At 36.1% G+C, this 25,983-nt stretch overlaps 1 protein-coding gene across 7 annotated transcripts in view; it reads right to left on the reverse strand.

The window, feature by feature from the left end:
• LOC129727880 (helix-loop-helix protein delilah) overlaps positions 1–25,983 on the reverse strand; it is a 216,927-nt gene that overhangs the window by 137,334 nt on the left and 53,610 nt on the right. For 6 of the 7 annotated variants that reach the window (XM_055686131.1, XM_055686135.1, XM_055686130.1 and 3 more), the window contains one exon: positions 10,437–10,517. The gene's annotated coding sequence lies outside the window, so the exon portion shown is untranslated. Of the gene's footprint in view, positions 1–10,436; positions 10,518–12,471; positions 12,491–25,983 lie in introns of those variants that run through there. The other variant, XM_055686136.1, reaches the window with a different exon arrangement.

Consider the following 25,983-nt stretch of genomic DNA (forward strand, 5'->3'; position numbering starts at 1 on the left):
TTGGCTGTCTTCAGAGACAGGTCAATGCTAGTTCGGAAAGTGGCCCCCTAGGTCCCCGTTGGGCCCTTTCAGAGGCGGATTTACTCAATGGCAACTTTCACCCCGCACTACACCTTGAAGGCTTTTGCAACGTCGCACCCCTCGTCGATTTCATTCAGGTTTTCAAGCCACCTCTGAGGTAAGTGCCCGAACTTGCCCGAACGACATAAAATGAAAATAAAATCTGTATCGGCCTAGCAAGGTTTAGCTATTGAACATTGTTTAGTAAAGTAGACTATATATGTGAATTCACGAAGATACATTTCCGATGTCTCTGGCATGGTTTTTTGACCAATTGAACTTCTGAAAAGGTAATCTCCCCTCCCAAGTAACACACGTTGTTATAGAACAGTTGATATAACTCCTCTAATACAACCTTCAGTTATAGATTTCAGTTGACATTACCTTTTCCATGATATCTCTATCACCAGAAAAGCGCAAAAATTGAAGGCTTTTATAACAAGTACTGGTGCTATTTGAAGTATTATATAACTTCATGAAAGCAAGCCAACTTGTTAGATTGAAGCTGCAAAATACATCTCGAGTACCAATAAGATAAGAAAACGTTCAAAACAGGTTATTTTCAAGTTGTAATTGCTAACTAATCAAAACATCGTTGACGCAAGCATAAAACTTCAAAATAAAAATATGTTAGGAACAACAACAAAAAATAATACAAAGTTCTACATGCGCGTCAAATTTCATGGTGAAACATTGTGTTTTACTACTGAAAAAATCAAGCGACGTTCATTGGATACCGTTTTCTATTTGTCAATCAGTGGAAAATAGATTATGCATTACAGAATGTTCGCTGATTTATTTAATTGCGAAGAGTCAATTTAGTCCGCATGGGCATGGGCTTAGCTCATAAACAACTCCAAGTATAAATGACAGTTCTAAAATGCATGGTATTCACGTCGATGCATTAGTATTAGTGAGCGTTATGAACTGTTTTCAGATTTTGTATGGAATTTGAAATAATTATGCATTTTAAACTAAACTTATAAAACATACTTTCCTGAAAAGTTATAGAAATGATGAAGAAACATGTTTTATTTGTGAGAAATACATAAACACGCTGGGGTTTAGGTAAAATATGCTCTTTTTCATCATTTTGCCGGAAACCTAAATTAATTAATATCAATATAAATAATAAATTAATATCAATTTCTAGTGTGTTTCGACTGGAGATTCACTCTCCAACCAAAAAAATCAAACATAAAACAACATAAAACGAGAAATTTCCAAAAATGTTCCGAATTCCATACAAAACGCGAAATTTTTCATAACGAGATTTGTGCGTGGATAGACAAAATTGTAGCATACCTTGTAGAACTGTCATCATACTTGTGTAAACAACTATTTGGCATCTCTTCCTTCATGCGTAGTAAATCGCAATGTCGTTTCGTTTTTATTGGATAGATCTGCACTGACCCAGTAGAATAAAAAAAATTCGCGCATTCGTGGGTCAGAATTTACCACAACAAAGCGCATTCGCAAATGCGTTGCTATGACAACATTTAACATAGTTTCAACGTTATTAGACTTAAAATATGACAAAGCTAGGAAACATTGTTAGATATACGGTAACAAAAAATGCAATGATATTGGTTGCACTGCCAGGGGTTTGTTTATATTTTCATGGCACATTTTGACCCACCTCGAATAGTTTTATTGAAATCGTTCAAATAATTTTAATAACAATTTGATCAAGTAATTTAGCGTTGGCTGCTGAATATAAAGACCAACCATAAGAAAAGGACATTACAGGTACGTAGTATTGTTATTAGGTGTAATATTGAACAGGCGCGAATAGTGCAAACATCTGGAAGACAACTTGTAAACAAGTGCCATTCATGTAATAGTTATTGTTCGTTAAACCCATGCTATTAAAAACATCTCCAAAACCAGCAAAATACTACAAGGTATACAGCCCTAGGGGTTGTATGAAATGGTAACGTAGGACTAAATGTATATATTATATGCTGCGATAAACTGTTTATAGGCTACACTACCGATTATATTTGATGGTCGTTATTGTAAAACTAACAATGCATAAATACATGAAAATTTTACCCTAGTATTAGTTGTGAAAATTCTCATAACTCTTATCTTCAAGCATTTATAGTTCTAAAAAGAACCGATTCTATAATCTTCAGCTCGAAATGTGTGCTATAGAACGCTGATGATCGCACCGCCACCGGTAGTATTGAATATTTTGTTGGCCGCGCTAAAAATTTGCTCTCCGCTGTGCCCTCCAGTAGCTGTGCCAGCAAAATATCCTGCAGCGTACGATGGTAACTGTTGCTGCCGTATGAAAAATAAAGGTAACATGCTCCGCACTGCCTGGAAGTTGACTCGTATGCAGCTCTCGTTTCTCAAGGTCGCGTACAGATATATTCCACTCGCTGTTGTGTGACAAACTAGACTGAAGCTGAATTTTCTACACGCAGTCTTTTGTATCGAGTTAAGCGTAGATTTTTGCCATTAGGGCGTAGCCACACAGCTTGGAGAAAGAGAAACAAACCAAAACACTTTGTTGTAGACAGTGGAATTTATTTCGTCCATGTTATTGTTATCTGTGCTCGGGGAGCAAGCCAATAACGAGGGAAATGTACAGGAAAGCTTGACCTTGGAACTTTTCACCTTTTTCCACCATTAACCCTCTAGTGCCCAGTGCCGCCTCTAGGCGGTCTTCAGTCGAACCTCTAAAAAGCTTCAATAAGAACTTAAAAAATGTTTATGAGGCTTAATAGTGATTTTTTCGAAGTCCGTCTAAAAATTAATTTGGGTACTAGAGGGTTAAGCAGTAAAGCAACAATGTTGAACATTATATCAAAAAATTGTTACACATTTTATCTATCCACCGACATATAGATGACTAAGATGCATTAAATCGTTTTGCTTGCTAAAATCGTTTGAAATCTGACGCAACATTTGCCAGTTTCATTTTCAATTTCACAAAGTGTAATCTAGTATAGAAAACAAAGACGTAGTCCTACGTCAAAACGAGCTTGTTTTCGAAATGTGGTTGAATCACTGATGAAAAACAACTTCTCGCAAATGATGTATTATAACTTGTTTTCTGTGCAGTTTTGATAACATCATAAACACAAGTTACAGACAAGCAGTGGCAGTTTATCTTCAATAATCTATAAAGTACTATTGCACAGTGCATAAATTTTTTTGCCTTGGCTACTATGTATGATTTTTTGATGGAGTTTGATGCGAAAATAAATTTCCCTGAGTTTGAACATATTTCAACTTAAGGGGCAACAATGGCGCCATTTTGAAGTTTTGAGAAACTGGAAATTTTTGAGGTTTTTTCGACGCCATTTTGTTTTACGATCGAACATCAAAATTCTAAGAGTTTGTCCACATATTAACATCCTTTTACCCATCTTTTGAAAAAAAAAAACATATCTGAAACAAAAACTGAGCTCAAAACGGTGATTCTACGAAACCGGTTTTAGCATAGTTTTAGTATATTTCACAAAGCAAAATAATATCGATTATTCCCGAGTATTAATGGTAATTCGCTAATATCTTAAAGTGATAGTCAAATTATATCTTATTTTGAGTAAAAAACTCTCAGAAATCGAATGGTAGGTGTCTGATCGACGAAAAATTTCAGCAAAATGTCGCTTTTGACCCAATTCCCCTACAATACTAAAATAGGTTTATCTGCTGACATTTTACGTAGATCAGACATCTACCATTCGATTTCTGAGACTTTTTTATTCAAAATAAGATATAATTTGACTATCACTTTAAGATATTAGCGAATTACCATTAATGCTCAGAAATAATCGATATTATTTTGCTTTGTGAAATATATTAAAACTATGCCAAACCCGGTTTCGTAGAATCACCGTTTTGAGCTCAGTTTTTGTTCGATTTCAAAGATGTTTTTTTTTTAAAATATGGGTAAAAAGATGCTAATATGCGACAAACTCTTAGAATTTTGATATTTGGCTTCAAAACAAAATGGCGTCGAAAGACCAACAAAAATTACCGGTTTCTCAAAAATTCAAAATGGCGCCATTGTTGCCCCTTAAGTTGAAATATGTTCAAACTCGGAAATTTTGTTTTGCATAAAAATACATGAAAATTATATATAGAAGCCGAGGCAGAAAAAAAGTCAATTTTTGTTGCACTGTGTTATGCTATAAAAGAACATCTCGAAAACACGAAAAATATAGTTTTTGCACCGAAGGAACCCAAAACCCCAAAGAAATCTTCGATTGAACGACACTGAGGTGGATTTGTTGGGTTGCGTATTTGGGGTACAAATGGAGTCGAGTGGTTGTTCGGAAACGTTTGTGTTTCCTACCGTGCTGTGGTGATATTTTCTCTGGCCAAAACACATACTTTCCAGTTTTATGGTATTTTGGAAGCAATGGAAACATATTGTTGTTTAAACATTCGTTTTGATATAAGTTCTTTTCTGTTCACTATTCTGGCCGGACTTTCACTACTTTCCTGGCGGATTATAGTCGAGGTTCGCAAGAAGCCATACATAATAGGATCCGGAAGATTTTTGCTTTCAAATGGTTTACCAATAACTTTGCACGCCATTTTGATCCGAACTGAGCACGCAAAAAAAAAAAAAAAAAAAAAAAACAAAACAAAAAATACTGGCATAAAGAGAGAAAAGACATAACTTTCATATATATTTTCACATTCCTCTCTTAGTGTGTTTGTTGTGAAGTAAATGAACCCCAAGAAAAAATCGAGAACTTGAAGTGGAAATATGTAATACCGTGTGACCAGAGTTGCCGGAGTTGCGAGTGTCGTTCTAGATGGGCACTTGTTTTGTATCTTAGAACAGGTCCAAATGAGTTTCCATGAAGCGATGAGTGTGCGTTTTAGATAGCTTGCAAGAAAGCAAATGTTTGTGCTTTTCTCTAACGCAGTTTTCAGATCGTGATGTGATTCCAAGACGCATATGAAGTCTTTTAAATTACACAGTGCAACAATTTTTTTGCCTTTGCTTCTATGTATGATTTTTTGATGAAGTTTGATGCAAAACCAAATTTCCCCGAGTTTGAACATATTTCAACTTAAGGGGCAGCAATGGCGCCATTTTGAATTTTTGAGAATTCGTAAATTTTCGATGTTTTTTCGACGCCATTTTGTTTTAAAGCCAAATTTAGATCTCTAAGAGCTTGTCCACCTATTAGCATCTTCTTATCCATCTTCAAAAAAACACATCTTATATCGGACAAAAACTGAGCTCAAAACGGTGATTCTACGAAACCGGTTTTGGCATGGTTTTAGTATATTTCACAAAGCAAAATAATATCGAGTATGTCTTAGAATTAATGGTAATGCGCTAATATCTGAAAGTGTTATTCAAATTATATCTTATACTGAGTAAAAAAGTCTCAGAAATCTATTGGTAGGTGTCTGATCTACGTAAAATGTCAGCAACATGTCGATTTTGCCCCAATTTTCCTGAAATACTAAAATAGGTTTATCTCGGCGTTAAATTATCTTATTTGAAATCTGTTCAATGTTATATCAAGAGTGTAAGTGATACTCGAAGATACAATAACAATTTGTCTTCACAAGATCCTCTCCTTTTTGCGGGGAGGGGGTCGCATTTGACTTTAACGAAGACGTGGTGATTCTGTTTCATAGCTGTAGTGCGATTTTTATGTTTCAACCAGTCCTGGGCAAATATGCAACCCCCTCCCCGCAAAAGGGGGAAGATCATGTGAAGACAAATTGTTATTACATTAAACAGATTTCAAATAAGCTAATCTAGCGTCTAGATAAACCTTTTTTAGTATCAATTTTTTTGCACTGTTTATCAACGTTTGCATACTGTACGACGGGGAAAGATGCTGCTTGGCAGTATATTATTTCTCTACTCAAACAAACTAATACACGCACACCGGATAGGTTGGAGATAGAAGAAACTAGTAACACCGAGGACATACTGGCCCGGCTGGTGTTGCGATGACGGTTCGCTCTGCCGTGAGTTAATGAACAGCCCTAAGTAGAGCTGTACATCAACCTGCGGCAGGGCGAGTCGCATTCGCAGCGCAGGCCGCACCAATATGTTCACGGCCTAACATGTGTAACATATGCGACGGAGATGGATAGGGAGAATCTTTCGACAAAGAAAATTTTGCATGTAATTTAAACGACCATTATTAGGTACTCGTACTCCCGTAACACATGCAAAATATATGACAGTATGTGTTGTCACTTGACTGGAGCAGATCTTTTTTGCTTTTTATGTAACAGATTTGTTACCTAAAAGGCCATTTCACGTTATTGCTGTTTAAGCAATAAGAAAAAAATTTGCGTGTACTGTTTTGATGTCTCGGAGGTAAAGCTTCAGCAGACAATTTGGTGATCTCCTGTGAGAATGTTATTAAAACTGATGCCTTAAGGGAAAACATGCTGATACAAGCAACGACGAACTTGGTAAAGTACGCACAACATCGAAAGCGCAGCCAAAATTTAGCCCGTTCTTTTTACGCACTTGGTGATTGATGCTGGTCTTCGGATCGACACAGTTCCATAGTTAGATGATGCGTCCGAAAAGAAGGTCTAAAATCACCAAAAACTAGTCCAGGTACAATATGGCTTATCCAATTGTCCAAAGCTGCATGTTACGAGACGTCTAGGGTTGCCTTTAGGAAGACAACATGTATTACGCTGTTAATGATTATTGGGACTCAACATTGCCTTTGCGAAAAAAAATGCAGAAATACTAATGAAACTCGTTGTGATAATATTTTTTTTTATCCCAAAATCTAATCTGGGAAAAAAATTAAAAAAATTTAAAACTGCTTGTTGTTTTGTATCTGCTTGAACCGATTGTTTGTATACAATAAAAATCGCTCAAAATTCAGTTTATTTTCAATTCAAATTCATATTTCATATTTTAATGTACACATGTCTAAACTCAATCAGTAAAGATTACGACAAATCCCAAACTCTGCGAGCACTTTTTATCACAAATTTGAAAAAGAGGTGGAGTAATCAAAGTCACTCCACTGATCAAAGTCACCTCATTTTGCAGTGTAAGCGGTGATGACGGAACGCGATCGATAGTTTTGACAAAACGTACAGTCGCCGTTCGATAACTGCAAGTCTTTTAACTGCAACGCTTTTTAACTGCGAGATCGATAACCATTAATCCACTATTAATCAATGAAGCAAAATCACCAGGTTATGTGGTTCACATTCCGTAATTATTATAAGAGAAAAAAAAATTCCTTGTGCATTGTTTGGTTAGCTTTCACTACTCAGTGAGGCAGTGCATAGTAGATCACAAACAATATTTTGTGACCTAGCGTTAAATAGACCATTTTAGGAACTGATAGGTGACACGGATCCTGCTGACATTGATGTTGCTTTAACTTCCGTTATGTCAGCGGTTCCGAGCTTACTGTCAAAATTTCATTCATGAATTGAGTTCAGAAACGTCTCGTAAAATGGTCTTCTGTAGTGATGAACTTTATACTTTATCTTCGCCTACATATTGGTTATTTATTTTTTCTTCATACAACATATTTGTTATGTAAAGTAGTTACTAAAACGCAATAAATTATGATGCGGAAATATGACTATCAAATTGATTAATCAAAAAGCTTGTCTATTTTAGTTTTCTGCTATTTTTTGCCACTATTCCATTAGGAAAATACATTTCGACATTATTGAAAACAAAAATGGAAGTGACGCACCCCCCTCTAAATTTTGGCATGTGTCAAGTGTTGCAGTTATCGAACGGCATTCGATAACTGCAATGTAAACATGTTGCAGTTAGCGAACGACGACTGTATTCCAATGTTAAAAGATAGTTTTTACATTCCACGAAAACTTTATACATTAAAACTTTCTATTTATATTGAACCTTACAAATATTCAGCCACGTTAGCCTTCAATAACATAGAACTGAAAAATTTTAAGTTGTGCCGGTATGAAAACAACTGGCGATATATTTTGTGTTATTTTTGAAAATAATTGATTCTCATGAATTGACTGCACAAACATGATGTTTATGGTTTAGCAACACCAGAATTACTTTTTTGCATTATAGTTGTAAGTTTTGGTTTTCATGCTGGTGGAACTCTTGGCACTCGTTTAACAACAACAGGCACACTATCGAATAGTGTAAATAAATTTAACGCGGGTGTTGCAGGATGTTTCATGACGGAGGGATTCACGGGAAACCTGAGAATATGAATGCACAAGTCATTTTTTTTGCACAAGTCATTTAAATAACCACATTTCCACAAGATATTGAAGACAAGCATCGATCGATGATTTCAAAATATTGTGGGTAAGCAAAAGGTGCTCTCAAAGGTATTCACTAATTTCATTGGGCAGGTAAAAATCATGTTTAGGTGAACTCTCCTGACTCTTGTAAAAAAATATTCTTGCTGCGATAATTTCATGAACAGCTTTTAACACTAAGTGGATGACAATCCAGTCAAATTTCGGCCAACTAATTGCTTTTAACAAAAAGTGACCTTCAACATGTTTTTGCTGCAGCGCTCCGCTTCGTACAATTTTTCATTAAATCAACCGACTCAATCGTTCAATTAAAAACTCCGCGAGGGGGCGTCGTCAGTTTGCTACATGTTCCATTTGGCGCCCGCAGTGTTTTGCTGACACAAGTCCCCCGAATGCACAGTGGCAGTGCGAGTTCGAAGACCTTGCCGATTTGGGCATGGACACTTCGCAAACGGAATCCCGTCGAACACCGTTCCTCCGATCCGAACCGGGGATCCCGGGACAATTCTCACCAGTACATGGAACAGTGTTCAACGGTAGCGCTCCGTTAGTCGATTCAGATCTGATCTCCTTGTACGGGCGCTAAGAATAATTTTTTACTACATTAGCAGACGTTTATCAGTGCTGCAATACCGACGGGAATTGATTTTTTGCAATGAAATACAGTTGCCTGTACTATAAACTGGTGGCGTGCTTGAGGCTGTAATACAAAAACATTGAGGTAACGTCTTCTGAAAACTGCTTCCAACTACGCCCATGTTCGGGTGGCTATTTATATGGACATCAGCAGCGGTCTGGTGGATGCTGGAATCTCCCATTTTTGGAGCGCCCATGGTTATCGCTACTGTTGCCGCGCGCGTCGCTATGACTGCTTCTGATGTCAGCGATACTAAATACGATGAACCTGTTTCGTTTTGTTGTCCATTGGCACCGCTGATGACTGTTTTCGCGATTTTGGAATCCTCTTCTCCGCTAAGACCTGTGCCAAGATATGCGCTCCCCTCGGTTGGACCAGTTTGTTGTTAGTCCTTTTTTTTCTTACCGACCAGCAGGTTTTCATGGGAAAATCTTCAGCTGCTGACGGTTTTGCGCGTTCTTGGAATGCCTATGCCTCGGTTGGTTTGTGGCACACTGATGAATGCACACTGTATGGCAATCTTTGACAGCTTGCCGGTTCGGGCTTGAATACGATGACATCTTGTACCATTGATGGGAGGTCGGTAGTTAGCTAGAAATCGATTTGTTTGCAACTAACCAAAGTGTTACTAATGAGCGATTCTTCCGTCAGAAACATGATAGCTTTCAGCTGAATTTTCGTCGTTTACTGCAGGAATTGGCGTCCGCAGAATTTATGTCAAGTCAATAACCATGAAATAGTCTCGAAACAACAATCGCCACAAGAAATGAGTGGCTATAGAATGAATTGGTCATAAAGTGTTGCCTCTCGTGAATAAAAAAGCCACCCACTGAATCCACTTCGCTGACATTCATAAAAGAACTGCACTTAAGAACACTTGATATATCCATCGTATGATGCAGCAATTGGTATAAAAACAAATTCGATGCTAATTAACGTACGATGGGCTCACCCACTCTTGTATACAAAAAAAAAAACTATGCAAGAGAGTCTCACGATTCCGGTTTGTCAGCAAATGTCAGAAGCGTGCGTCAACACTTGAGATGTCATTTGGGGTTCCGCATTTTACAGACTCTCGATCAACTGTTACGAAAAACCGATTGTACATAACAACTACTGCGTCTGCTGTGCCACCGCCGGTCAATCCATGTCCAAGCGCGAAGTCATCCGCGAATTATGGCCAGTGGTACGGCGAGTGGCGCTCAGTTGCGGTTTGCTATACTTCACCCTTCTCAATTAACGGAGGCGTGTTAATTTTCTCCTGTATTTTGATAAATGGTCATGGGAAGCAAAAGTGTCAATGGTCATCGGTGTCGACCTGTCGGATTGTGGTGAAAATATGGACAGTTTCGAATGTAGATTTGAAATCAGTGGGCGTGAGTGGTAGTAAGCTTTTATCAGTAGATCTTCAAATTTTATTTTAAATTATTGTCATTTGGCATGGAATGGCTCTTTACCTCAAAGTTAGTTTATAGTCAGTATTGTAATCGAAATCTTTTCTCACCTTGCATCGATTCCAACCTTACGGCCGGTCCCGCAAATTCGACGATTTGACGCCTATTTTCCTACTTGCATGCGAAAATATCTGCAAAAAAAAAAACAAAAGAGAACGAACATTAATATCACTCATCTGATCAGTAAAAGATTTTCGGCTTTTATTGTTCTGATTTATTTTTTCCAAGCAAACCACTAATTATTCAAATGGGCAGACACAATAAAAAAAGGAAGGGTCTCTCGCATGAGGCTCGAAAGCCATATCGTTGAAAGCAACCCCGCCATCGGGACGCCTCTTCGAAAGCAACGGGGAGAAACGAGGTGTTACTTTCCGCGGGAGTCATGCATTTAAATTTAAATTTAAATTTATTGTTTGTTTCGGACCGACCGTTTTCGCGCTTTGGTTTTGACAAGCGAATGTGGGTTAGGGTTGTTTTAAGGTGACATTTGCACTAAAAAGATTTAGTACGCGATAGCGAACAAAAATGAAAGGTCATCAGACTGGCGGCGGCATTGGGTTAGGAATTTCGTTGGTCGAAAATGGAGAAATAAAACTGGAGCAGGTAAAAATCTCTGTGAAAAAAAACTCGCAAAAGGCTGGTTTAAAGCCAACTGGCCGTAAAGTCATAAATCGCATGAACTTGGCTGCTAATTTGTTTTGTCAGTGATCAGTGTGACGCACTGTTAGTCAAATTCTCGTTAACAACTGCTTGATCCCATTCGATAAGATCGAATGTTGGCTTTTTAACTGTCACAGAGAAAAAAACCAGATTACATCTACAGATACAATCCATGTCAGCTAGTTCAGTTTCATAATAGTATCAAGTTGTTCAAAGCTCCTAGTTCGAAATTTGCGTTCGTTCCCGCAAGCTATTAATAACTGTCGCGAACTGCGTTGATCCTGATACCGAGTCGCCTTGCTTAACTTGAGCATATGATGATGCCGCGATTACAAGCGTCCTTTCAACCACGGACAATCCCTTTTTTTCAAGAGAGAAAAAAAACAGGTGCGTGTTGATTTGAGATGGTTTTAGCGAAACGCGCAGAGCCGCAAACCATCATAAAGGAGAATGAGCCCATTTTACGTTGTGAAAGGATTTTTTCTTGGTGACTGTTTGCTGGGAATAAGTAATTCATTATATACCATTAGTGCCAACGGAGAAAACGTTATCATTAAGTGAAACCCACCGGAGTCAATATTTATGGGTATGGCTGTTGCAGTTCATTTTGGGTGGAATGCGATTTATTCGTGAATGGCGACTGACAAGGCCGTCGAAATATCTTCCAATCAAAATTTACCATTGAATAGTATTTTTACCAAGTAGAAACATTTCAATTTTTCTTTTGGGTGTGTATTAGGCTCTAGTTGTCAAATTATCGAGCGTATATCTTTCATACAATAGTGGTTCCATTGTTTGAAAGCTTTCGTTGTACGGCTCGAGTTATTTTAGCTGAAAATACTTATGGGCATTTTTAGCTCCCCCTGTCCTCTGATCGTTCTCATGAGCATTTTTCTACAAATAAAACTTGAAAAAGTTTTTTGCTGTGGTTTATTTTGAGATTAAACATAATAAATGTAAGCAAAAGAAAAACAAAATTAAGAAAATTTTGCCCAAAACCACTTATGCCAGAAACACCAGTATTGAAAGGAATCCCTTAAAAACCATAAAAGGGCAGTGGAACGTACCAAAAGAACAAAACAGGACAAAGCAGAAACTGATTCCAAATTCTGCTGTAAAGGGTCCTGAAGCTAAAAGAAATTAAAAACAGAAATGATTTCAAATGTTGTTGGGAGCTTTGGTTGGAAAAAGAGCTGAAATGCTGATTTCTTATTAGTTGTAATTAGTTAGAAATTTTACAAATCAGCAAAGAAATCTATATACCGTCTGCCTAGGGATACCATCTGCCTGATTTAGCAGGACATGTCCTGATTTTGAGGCCCTTTTGGAGCGTCCTGATTTATTTTTCACATTTAAGCATTTGTCCTGATTTTCCTGAATGATACCGGATATTGAGAAATATTTAAAATTGCTCAGTACTTTTACCTTGACTCCGGAAAAAAAATTTCGAACGAATTTTTTCTTTGGTTTTATCTTGACGAGAGAAATTTTCTAGTTGTTGAAACCGTTAAACATCTGACAATAGTGGGTTTTAATTTGAAAAAAATACCTGCTTTTTCCTAGACTACTCGATGAACGACCTGTCAGTAGGCACTACGTATTTTTTCTCAAATCTCTCCGATTTTTCTTTGAATTTAATTTGAATTTAATTGAAAAATGAGGTACTTTTTTTAAATTTTTACTAACTGGCAAGTAGTGCACAAAGTGACACTTCTGCTGCTGGAAAATATAACCCTGGTTCACGTGTTATGACAGGGATGCCAAATGTGACGAAGTGGAAGCCTAATAGTCAGTTGATTACCCGCTCCTTATTTATTTTGTTCACTGGGATTTTCGCAAACTTACAGATTTCTTATGGGTGAAGACATTTTTTATGGAGTGTGAATACATTTGAAAAAATGACATGGCATCCCTGTATCATTATTTATTGACGGCAGGGTTTGTCTTTAAATCAATTACAGATGTTAAAATTTGAAATCGATTTTCCAATAGTTCTGCTGTTTAAATTTAGAAAGTCAGTGAAATATGTATTTTTAACATTTTGTATGAAAAGAAAAAACACCCTATTGTTAATTATAATTTAAAACAGTTTAGGTGTGCTACATTTTTAGGTATTTACTAATGTCTGATGAATCAAAGTTGCAGAATTGAATTGCCGAGGAATACATTGAATAAATAATTAGTGTTTTGGTGTATGTTGTAGTGCAAATCTCAGATTACGTGTTAAATTTATTAATACTCAAAAAATAAAATAGCTTAGATCAAATTTGTGCCGGAAAAAAAGTTGTCCTGATTTTTAACTCCGACCAAATGGTAACCCTACGTCTGTCAAAACGGGAAATGTTTGTATGTGAAATTACTTGAGATTTCTAGAACCTAATGCCTCAAACTCAATAGTATATGAAACATGACATATTTATTCACAACTTGAAATGGAATAAGGATCATACCATACGAAGTGCACATTAGGGTGGGACAAAAAATAAATGTTAGCTCCCATGCACTTTTCGTGTTCCTTATGGGTCCCATGACAACTGTGTAACTTCTCAGATCGATCGGTGAAACGCCCGATTTTTAAAGTTTCCATACGATTTTATTTGGGAAAATCCACTTTTTTAATAGTTATTCTCTAGAAATGTCAAGTTGGCTCTTAAAAAAATATCAATACATGATATTTGTAGGAAATTTTCCTGGAAAAAAACTCTTCTGAAGACCGTAAGGCGCTGCGATGCTTGTAGAAACAGCTATTCACCCCAAACTGATTGAATGTCTGACGGACGGCTCACCATTGAAATCTTCCAGCAACACTGCTATAGCATGCTGCTATTGCAAACTTGCTTAAGTATGAGAAATAATTTCGCGTGGAATTAATTTTCAAAGTGTGATTTTTACTCATAGTATCTTCGGGGAAGCCTCCAAGATAAATTTAAGCGATATCATTTCCCATCACATTGTTGAATTTGCATCAGCAGCATGCTGCAGCAGTATTGCTAGTAAAATTCAATGGTGAGCCGTTCGTTAGATATTCAATCAGTCTGGGGTGAATATCTTTTCTCACAAGCAAGGTAGCGCCTTGCGGTCTTCAGAAAAGTTTTTCCCAGGAAAATTTACCACAAATGTCATGGATTGATAAATTTTTAGGAGCCAACTGGACATCTCTATAGAAAAAGTTTTGAAAAAGTGGTTTTTCCCATATAAAATCGTATGGAAACTTAAAAAATCGGGCGCAAATCGGGCGTTTCACCGATCGATCTGAAAAGTTACACAGTTGTTATAGGACCCATAAGGAACACGAAAAGTGCATGGGAGCGAAAAAATACACCATCGCTTTTTTCCCATGTAACCGTGTCCCAGTCTAGTGTACTGTACATGCCACTTGGACACGACCATCACAGATTTGGCTCAAAGTTGGGGGAATTATTCATCTACTGTCTGTAGGACCACCCTCTTTATTGCAAAGTCACGTAATTTTTGTCAAAAACCTCTTTTTACTTTTTCTCACAATTCATAGACGTGAGATGTCGGAAAAATACTGATAGACGATTTTTGAAGAAAATAAACCAAGGAATCCAGAAAAAATATAACTTTTGACCAGAAGTGTTGCCAGATAAATTATTTTGGTATTTGAAAACTAAATTTACCATTCATTTGACACTAATTTTGTGGAAATCGGGTCGGCCATCTCTGAGATAAGTTAGTGAGTCCAAGTAGTCTTCGGAATATGTTCCTTTGCATAGCTGGATTTTACATAAACACATAAACATAACAGGCAAAGTAATAGTCCGATTGCAAAACAAATCAATAGGGTCTTATGGGGCAACTAGACCTTCCATTTGACACTGATTTTATGAAAATCGGTACAGTCATCTCTGAGAAACATGAGTGAGATTAAACAGTCTTCAGAACACGTTACTTTTCATAACTTTTGAACCACATGTTCAATCTTAATGAAATTCAAAAGTTAAGGGTTTTTTAGGTAGCCCGTTCTTTTGAGACCAATTTTGTTCAAATCGGTTGTGTAATTTCTGAGATTTTGTTGTTTTGTGATTTCCACATTTTTAAACATAACCTCTCAACTAAAAATCCGATTACAATAAAATTCAATAGGGTCTTATGGGGCAACAAGACCTTTCATTTGCAATTAATTTCATGAAAATCGGTCCAGCCATATCTGAGAAAAGTGAGTGAGAATAAAAATCTGCACATACACACACACACACACACACACACACATACACACACACACACATACAGAAAATGCTCAGCTCGTCGAGCTGAGTCGAGTGATATATGCCATTCGGCCCTTTGGAGCACTTTTATACTTTCGGTTTTGCAAGTGATTGCTATACCTTTCTAGGAGAAAGGCAAAAAATATGACTAATAGCTTGAGAACTATAAAAGCTATCAAATGTTAGATGGAAAATGACTGATATTACAGGCCATGTTCGATTTTGGCAACACATCCAAATTTAAATTTTTTATAATGCCTACCGGACTAAAGCAAAAATTCAATTCATCGCTTGGATGGTTGCTGGTTTTTATATTGCCGAAATTGAACCGTGTAAAAATGAAACGTACCAAAATTGAACGAGGTCTGTACTAATTAAAGGTAACAAAATTAATTTTGTACACCTATTCTATATAAACTGATGACTTTTGAAGCGAGGAAGGAGGGTTGTGGGTATGTGTCCAGCGGCTTTGAGATCTCCAATGAAATACACTAACGTCGCTTTTTACGCGGGGGATACGTGCCGCGTAAAAAAACGCGTAAATTCTGGAATACGCGTAAAAAACCGCGTAAACTCCGGAATCCGCGTAAAAAAACGCATGAATTCCGGAATCCGCATAAAAAACCGCGTGAATTCCGGAATCCACGTAAAAAAAACAGCGTTAATTCTGCAATCCGAGTGAAGAGAAACCGAAATCCGCGCAAAAAAAAAAAATACCGCGTAAATTCCGGACTCCGCGTAAAAAAACCGCGTAAATTCCGGAATCCGCGTGAAAAACAAACGCGTAAGAAGCGATTTCAATGTATACAGTGGTCAATGACAAATAATAATTGAAACCTAACGAAAAAGCACAAACTTGGACACGACCATCACAGATTTTGCTCAAAGTTGGGAGAATTATTCATCTACTATCACTTTGAAAAAATCCCAAATTTGGTGTCTATTGGAATACCCCCCGCTCTGTGGGACCCCCCTGTTTATTGCAAAGTCACGCACTTTTTGATCAAAATCTCTTTTTTCTTTTTCTTATAATTCATAGAAATAAGATGTCTGGAAAAATGCTGATAGATGATTTTTGAAGAAAATAAAACAAGGAATCCAGAAAAAATAAAACTTTTGACCAGAAGTGTTGCCAGATAAATTATTTTGGTATTTGAAAACTAAATTTACATTTTTCGGCAAATGCAGCCATTTTTATTTTAATTTTGATAATTTCATCGTATTTCTCGGAAAATTTTACGTAAAAAACACTTATCACCCCGTGGTAATATGAGCCAATCTCGAGATATAACATTTTTACGAAAAATTAATCACGAAATTTAAAACTATTTTCGTAAAAGTGCTATATCTCGAGATTGGCTCATATTACCACGGAGTGATAAGTATTTCTTACTTAAAAGTTTTCAAGAAATACGAGAAAACCAGCACATTTAAAATAAAATTAGCTGCATTTGCCGAAAAATGCAAATTAGGTTTTGAAATACAAAAATTATTTATCTGGCAGCACTTCTGGTCAAAAATAATATTTTTTTCTGGATTCCTTGGTTCATTTTCTTCAAAATTCACCTATCACTATTTTTCGGGTGTCTTACGTCTATAAATTTTAAAAAAAAATAATTACGAAGTTTACAACTTTTTTCGTAAAATGTTATATCTCGAGATTATATTACCATATCGGGATGATAGTTGTTTCTTATATATAATTTTCCAAGGAACACGATAAAATCATCAAATTCAAAATAAAAATGGCTGCATTTTCCAAAAAATGTAAATTTAGTTTTCAAATACAAAAATAATTTATCTGGCAACACTTCCGGTCAAAACTTATATTTTTTCTGGATTCCTTGTTTTATTTTCTTCAAAAATCATCTATCAGCATTTTTCCGGACATCTTATTTCTATGAATTGTAAGAAAAAGAAAAAAGAGATTTTGATCAAAAAGTGCGTGACTTTGCAATAAACAGGGGGGTCCCACAGAGCGGGGGGTATTCCAACAGACACCAAATTTGGGATTTTTCCAAAGTGATAGTAGATGAATAATTCTCCCAACTTTGAGCAAAATCTGTGATGGTCGTGTCCAAGTTTGTGCTTTTTCGTGGTCACTTCGTATGGAATGACCCATATAGATAATATTAGAAAATGGTTTCACATAAATAATGTTTCGAAGTACAGGGTGAAAAGCACGTGTGCGAACAACGTTACCAAAAAATGTCCCATGCAAACCAATTCGATCGAGAAATTACATCAACTTACTGCTCTGTTGGTTAGGATGTCGCCTACAATGTGTTGAAGAGATATTATGGATTGAACCTGTGTTGGCTAGGAAAATAATGTTTTTTCCAAACTGTGCACTATTCGAGCTATTTTGGGCTGACTTTGTGCTAAGCTGTAATGAACGTATGCGGAATTCACTTTCACGACAAAATTAGTTCAGTGTACACCAAAACACTTGCATTATTTACATGGGACATGTTTTCTAGCTATAGTATTATATAAAAACCTAAATTAATCCACCTAGCGGTCAGACCCAGCCTTTCTCATTCAATTTTTTATTTGTAAAAATAGATTTACATGTTACATATTCACTCTTTAGGTTCTAAAATATTGATGTTGTAATCTTTACATATAAAAATACAGTCAAGTCTGTATGTCTGTCTGATCCATATAGGCCCGAAAACTACTGAACCGATCTACGTGAAAATTTGTATGTAGGGGTTTTTGGTGCCGATAAAGGTTCCTATGATAGTTTGAGAACCCTCCCTCTTCTGGAAGGGAGGAGTCCCATACAAATGAAACATAAATTTCTGCACAACTCAAGAACAAACCAAGCAAATGAAACCGAATTTGGCATTTGGATGTTTTAAGGGGGTTTTAACTAATATGTCCATAATAGTTGGATGAAACGCAAATTTGTGCACATCTCGAGAACTAATCAACCAAATGGAACAAAATTTGGCAGGTAAATGTTTTTAGTGGTAACAAATATGTACATAACGGTTTGACACCCGACTCCCTCTTCTATAAGGGAGGGATCCCATGAAAATGAAACACAAATTTCGCACAGCTGAAGAACCAATCAATAAAATACAACCAAATTTGGTATGTGAATGTTTTTAGAGGTAACAAATATGTCCATAATGGTTTACGCCCCTCCCTTTTCTGGAAGTACATGTTTCTTCACAAATTTCTGCACATCTCGCGAACTAATCAACTAAATGGAACCATATTGGCAGGTGAATGTTTTTAGTGGTAACAGATATGTTCCATAATAGACCTCAGACAACATTTTGGATTGTAAGATGGCAACTTCCGGTTTCTGGGAAACAGCCAAAAATGGCCGATTTCCACCCAATATAAGAATATCCGGATCTAGAATAATACACAGGAGCTAAAATCGACCAAATATAGCATTTTAAATTCTGAGATGGCGACTTCCGGTTTCTGAAAACAGCTGAAAATGACCAAATACCACCCAATATTAGTTTTTCTTTAACTAGTATGCCGTTCAAAATCCAGAAATTGTCTCCAAATACCATTATGAAATCCAAAATGGCGACTTCCGGTGTCGGAAAAAAAGCGGCAAATGACCAAATTCCACCCAATATGGGTATTTCCGGAACCGTAATGATGCACTGGAGCCACAAATCGACTTCAGACAACATTTTGAATTGTAAGATGGCAACTTCCGGTTTCTGGAAAACAGCCTGAAATGGACGATTCCCATTAAATATTAGTATTTCTGAAACCAGAAAGCTGCACAGAAACTAAAAATTGATCACAGACACAATCTTGAATTTTAAGATGGTGACTTCCGGTGTCTGGCAAACAGCCGAAAATGACCAAATACCATTCAATATGAATGTTTTCGGAACCAGAATTACGCCCAGATCACAGAAATTGATTTCACAGGCAATTTTAAAGTCCAAAATGACGACTTTCGGCTTCTGAAAACCAGTATCTCAAATACAATTTTTAAATACAAGATGGCGACTACCGGTTTGTGAAAAACAGCCTAAAATAAACAAATACTATCCAATATGAGTATCTCTGGAACCAGAACGATGCAAAGAGCTAACAATTGGCCATAGGCACCATTTTGAATTGTTAAATGGCAACTTATAGGCAACAGTCGGAAATGACCGAATAATACTCAATATGGATATTTCCGTAAACGTGATGATGCATAGTATTCAAACATTGACCCTGGACACCATTTTGAATTTAAAGACGACCACTTTTAGTTTCTGGAAAATTACCAAAAATACCTCCCAATATGGGTATTTCCGGTGTCAGATTGATGACAGAAAGTCTGCTGAAAATGACAGAATACCACCCAATATGAATATATTCAGAATTAGGGCGATGTACAGAAGCCAAAAGTCGGTGATGTTGCCGTTTCGATAAAACCAATCATTTTAAACGATTTGTTATTTGACCTTGATCATATCCTATGGCCGATTCGTTGTGCATTTGCAGATTTTAAACACATCGCAATGAATTTGGAACGTTCAAATAGTACGATACCACATTTAAATTATGTTGAGGCCACATATATCGATCAAAGCAGGAATAGTTTTAAATAGTCTTTGAATTTCTCTTCTTTCCATAACTTTTGAGCCACATATCGAATTGTTATGAAGTTTGTTATTTGTAAGTTTGAGAGATGACTCGTTCGTATGACACTAGTTATGTTCAAATAAGTCATGTAATCTTTGAGATAATAGACTTTCGTTGTTTTATTAACAATTTAATATATAACGGTTGCTTAAGTTCGATTATAATCGAATGAAATGGGAACGTGTAGGGCAGCCAAACTTTGAAACCACGTGTTCAATCATAATTTATCAGTTAACCCTTAACTAGCCCGCTCATCTGATAATAATAATCAAATCGGTTGTGTAGTTTCTGAGATAATGAAGTTTCGTGATTTTCACAAGTTGGTACATTACAAATGAAGTTACAGTTCGATTACAGTAAAATTCAATAGGGTCTTTTGAGGCAGCTAGACCATTCATTTGACACTAATTTTGTGGAAATCGGGTCGGCCATCTCTGAGATAAGTTAGTGAGTCCAAGTAGTCTTCGGAATATGTTCTTTTGCATAGCTGGATTTCACATAAACACATAAACATAACAGGCAAAGTAATAGTCCGATTGCAAAACAAATCAATAGGGTCTTATGGGGCAACTAGACCTTCCATTTGACACTGATTTTATGAAAATCGGTACAGTCATCTCTGAGAAACATGAGTGAGATTAAACAGTCTTCAGAACACGTTACTTTACATAACTTTTGAACCACATGTTCAATCTTAATGAAATTCAAAAGTTAAGGGTTTTTTAGGTAGCCCGTTCTTTTGAGACCAATTTTTTTCAAATCGGTTGTGTAGTTTCTGAGATTTTGTTGTTTCGTAATTTCCACATTTTTAAACATAACCTCTCAACTAAAAATCCGATTACAATAAAATTCAATAGGGTCTTATGGGGCAACAAGACCTTTCATTTGCAATTTATTTCATGAAAATCGGTCCAGCCATCTCTGAGAAAGGCAAAAAATATGACTAATAGCTTGAGAACTATAAAAGCTATCAAATGTTAGATGGAAAATGACTGATATTACAGGCCATGTTCGATTTTGGCAACACATCCAAATTTAAATTTTTTATAATGCCTACCGGACTAAAGCAAAAATTCAATTCATCGCTTGGATGGTTGCTGGTTTTTATATTGCCGAAATTGAACCGTGTAAAAATGAAACGTACCAAAATTGAACGAGGTCTGTACTAATTAAAGGTAACAAAATTAATTTTGTACACCTATTCTATATAAACTGATGACTTTTGAAGCGAGGAAGGAGGGTTGTGGGTATGTGTCCAGCGGCTTTGAGATCTCCAATGAAATACACTAACGTCGCTTTTTACGCGGGGGATACGTGCCGCGTAAAAAAACGCGTAAATTCTGGAATACGCGTAAAAAACCGCGTAAACTCCGGAATCCGCGTAAAAAAACGCATGAATTCCGGAATCCGCCTAAAAAACCGCGTGAATTCCGGAGTCCGCGTAAAAAAACCAGCGTTAATTCTGCAATCCGAGTGAAGAGAAACCGAAATCCGCGCAAAAAAAAATACCGCGTAAATTCCGGACTCCGCGTAAAAAAACCGCGTAAATTCCGGAATCCGCGTGAAAAAAAAAAAAAAAGCGTAAGAAGCGACTTCAATGTATACAGTGGTCAATGACAAATAATAATTGAAACCTAACGCTTTCTCTTTCAAAGCTACTTGGAGACGCCACTTTGTGTATGGAGTCTGTCTATAAACCACACACTTAAAATTTATTGCCGGGTCTCGGTAATTTTTGCCGAGAACGGCACCACTGAGTGCTCAGTTAAAAAAATAATGACAGCTGTCACATTTTTTCGTAAATATCGGTTCAACCTAACTGAAAGCTCGGCATAAAATATTACCGAGCTCTCACTACCGAGATTACGGATATTTTGAGCCGAAATTTCCACCAGTCCACATAAGCACTGAGGAAGACTGTAACCGGAACCGGAAACCGATAACTATTTCTTTGATTAACCGAAATTTCAGTTAATCTGAACTGAGACTTATGAAAAAATGTAACAGCTGTAATTATTTACCGAGCACTCAGTGGTGCCGTTCTCGTAATTTCTGGTCAACCACCTACAGCCCATTAATAGTCCACGTTGTTTATGATCGTCCCTATACTTACTGTTTTATCATGTTATTCATGTAAATTATTTGTAGATACACTACTGTTCATTTTTCGAGCAATAAACTCAACTTTTTGTTTTTGGCACAATGTCACCCCTTAGAAGAGGTGAGATTAGTCAAAAGTTTATTAAATTTAAGCAAAATTATAGTTTATTGTAACTTAACCATATTTGCGGCAATCGTTAACTAAACATTTAAGTGCGCATCGACGTGATTTGGGCCAAATTCATTGCCTAAATCTGTGCATTACAAGCTAAGGAACAAAAACGTATCCTTTTTTGACACAATTTCACCCAGGCAGATGGTACTTTCATTCATATTTAGTCCATGATAAATCTGAAACAATATAATCTTGAATTAAACTTTGAATGGTTGAAAATGCTTCTGAACGCCAGAAAAACAACACAATATACCCCTAAGTTCATTCTAAAATTACTTCTAGCAAAACAAAAATGGAGGGCAAACAGAAAATAGTAAAAACTTAGCTGAAAATTTTTGCAAAGAGCAGAATCACGCCAAATGTCATATGGTCGAATAACGACCATTTTTTGATTTGAATGAAACTTTGCACACGAGTTTGGCATAGCAAACTGAGCATTTTTCACAGATGGAGATATTTTTCGGACCCATGAGTTATTTTCTAAAAGAGCGTATGCATTTTGGCATAAATTTCAAAGCTTATTTATTTATTTACTGGTCTTCGATAAAATCGTACAGACAGTTCTTAATATTAACTTGTTCTAGATTTAAAAGCGGTCCTGGTTATACCAAAGTCATAAAACTCAGACACAACATTAAATGCACGACAACATAGTTCAATTGGATCGTTCTGGCCAAATAAAGTGCGATGCATAGGTAGTCTCAAAAAATCCGATCGTCTAGTAATTCAAGATGGTACGTTGAATTCTTTATTCTCAATATAACTATAAGTCACCGAAAACACGTTAAGTAAATAAAAACAAAAGTTGTAAAACCGTATCTGAAGACAAAAAAAACCAAGAATAACGAAAAATATAAATAAAAAAAGAACGGAACAAACAAAACAGTCAAGATTCACCTTAAAACACTCAAAAAATACTGCTAAAGTAGAGAATAATTCAAAATATAGCTGAAAGCAACTTCAAAAAAACAAAAGTAACGAGAAATTGTTTGAACGTGGACTAGAGTAAGCTAAAAATAGATTTTCAGTAAGTCTCAAAAAATTTCATAAGGGGACATCCACATACCACGTGGACAGATTTTAAAAAACAATTTCAAGCTATATTTCAGGTTGCCAGTCTAGCGGCGATAATTTAGTGAAAAAACCGGAACCCACATTTCTACTAAATAATCGCCGCTGGGATAACAACCTGATATATAGCATTTCTTATGTAAAATTGTTCAACAAATCGATTAGTGATGGTTTCATTTTGTTCAAGATACGGGAAATGGTCAATTTTGCTCCTTTTCACCCTATATTTGCATGATTTCGGAAATATAGACCCTTTCCCGTGCCCTACACAAGATGAACGTATCGCCAATCGATGACCAATTTTACATAAGAAATTATATATTTCAGGTTGACAGCCTAGCGGCTTTAGTCGGAATTCTGGTCCTTTTTTCCCACTATGCGTCGCTATCAATTGAAAAATATTTGTTTCATTTTCGAGCACTTCGTTAGTCGAATAGAACTACTCGAAAGCTTTTGTTTTGATTTTAGAAACTATAGGGTTTGAAATGGAATTCTTTAGATGGCATGCGTCTTGCGGTGTAAGAAAACTATTATCAAATGATATGATGCAGTGCTAATTTCAAATGACACACTGAAGGAAAAGAAAGTGTCATAATATGCGTTTGAGTCTTTGTCAGTTGAGATAGTACTCAGTTCTTTTGAAATATTGCGATGAAGACCAGACAAAACCTATAATCAAATCTGTTTGTCAGCGAAAGTGTTCATCAACTTATGTACTTCGCGCACAACGTTCGTCTGTACACCCACCTACAAACAATGTGCAGCAAAATTTTCATAAATAATCCAGATTTTATCCTGACCTGATAAAAAGTATAAAGGACAAATTTATGCGAACAAAAACCAATCAGCAGAGCATTCCTAGCACAGACAACATGAATAGACGCCAACCATTCCCTCTGATATTTTCTGTATCAATACCAAAAGAAAAAATGACACAGTTTCCCCGTCCCAATAGGGCAATTTATGCTTGCTTCTATAAACTCAGACTAATTTGATGTCTTGAAGGTAGAGATTTTTCGAAAAGTGGAAATACCTCTTTTTTGAAACATTTTCTAAACCTGCTGTTAGAACGTAATAAAAACTGATGTCTTTACAGAAAACATGCTGGTGAAAGCAACAGTACCGTACAGTATATGTGTAGCAGAGAGCCGCAAGGTCTCTCGTCGTCTATGATTGCAGCGGTACCCTTCTATTCATACATTTCAGCGGTACACATTTATTCGTACTGCAGCGGTACTGTTCGTATTGCAGCGGTACACTTTTATTCGTACATTTCTATACGTGTTCAATCTGCATTGCTGCTGCTGATGGTGATTAAAAGTTTACCTCATGACTATGATTACCATAAATTACCCAAAGAGAAATATTTCAGTTTCGATATCCACTAAATATTGGTGACTGGATAATATCGAAAGAGTAAACTCTCAAATATACAAATTTTTAGAAGAGTAAGAGCCGGCGAATGCTTGTGAAAATTTTGTCAATTGTCTAAGATTTATTCAAAATCTGTCCTCGTAATACAGTGAATGTAATTGTTAGCAAAAGAAAAAAAACCTTAATTTTGTTGTAAAAGAATCCCTCTAATTACAGTGTTTAGTCCCACGTCACCATTTTATACAACCCTAGGGCTGGAAACCTTGTAGTATTTTCATCAAACAAGTAACAATTTTGTTCATCGTCACGTCGCAATCGAATTTGTAACTTACAATGTCTGGTCGTGGCAACAGAGGTATGTTCTATATTCTAATTCCGGTAGGTAGAATTCAACGTCTGCTGCGTAATGGAAGTTATGCGCGTTGGTGCTGGAGTAGAATTTTTGGTGGTGTCATTTTATGTTATTACTATTTTTTGTGTAATGACTACTTTGAAAAAGGTTTATGTAAAAATTTAGGACTGCGACCTTTTTTTAGAGCCAGAAAATTTTTTTCTTTCCGTTAAAAACATACAAAAAACTGGAAACTAAAAAAACAGTTAACAGATAAAAGATCTTTTTTTATCTATTTTTTATAAAAACTACAAGAGGCTAGAGCTTAATTATGATGGTTGTCCGATCATAGAGAGATAAAAAGTTAAATTAATACATAAAACTATTTTTTATCTGAGCAAAAATGGAATAAAAAAAAATCTTGTAGAAAAGTTAACAAAAATATTTTGAATTGAAACTTACTTTTTATGCATACAAGAACTGCACATTGTTAGCTTAACATTGATGCTTGTTCGAACTTGGAGAAACATAACTAAAAAAGTTATGATTTGCAAAGAAAAAGTTTTTTTTTCAAATTTTTTTACAACACAACCTTGTTGAAGACACTATACAAACCGTTCAGACACTAGAAATATTTTCATCATCAATGGACGCTCGGCGCAGAAGCATAATCTAAAAGTTTATTTAATGTCAGCAAAAAATCCGAAACATGGTATTTCACATAATCCTTTTTCAAAAACTAGTTATGATTTTGTAACGAAATACTAATCGCACAAAATATCGGTTGTACTCCCAGTTATTGACGACAGTTTCTAAAAGCACTTTTATATTCACAATAGTAACAGAATTTTTAAGCCATCATAATTTTAATAATAATGAATCGTTTAATTCACACAGTACCAAAAAATGAAATTTACAACTAATACAAATGAATGCACATAACGGTTTCTAGCACATAAAGCACATCTAGCACATACAATTTCACACCGTTAATAATGCGCAATACAGAATCGTTTCAAGCCATGTAAATTTGTACGTTG

This window comes from Wyeomyia smithii, chromosome 3 (assembly GCF_029784165.1).
Source record: "Wyeomyia smithii strain HCP4-BCI-WySm-NY-G18 chromosome 3, ASM2978416v1, whole genome shotgun sequence".
NCBI classification, from domain to species: domain Eukaryota; kingdom Metazoa; phylum Arthropoda; class Insecta; order Diptera; family Culicidae; genus Wyeomyia; species Wyeomyia smithii.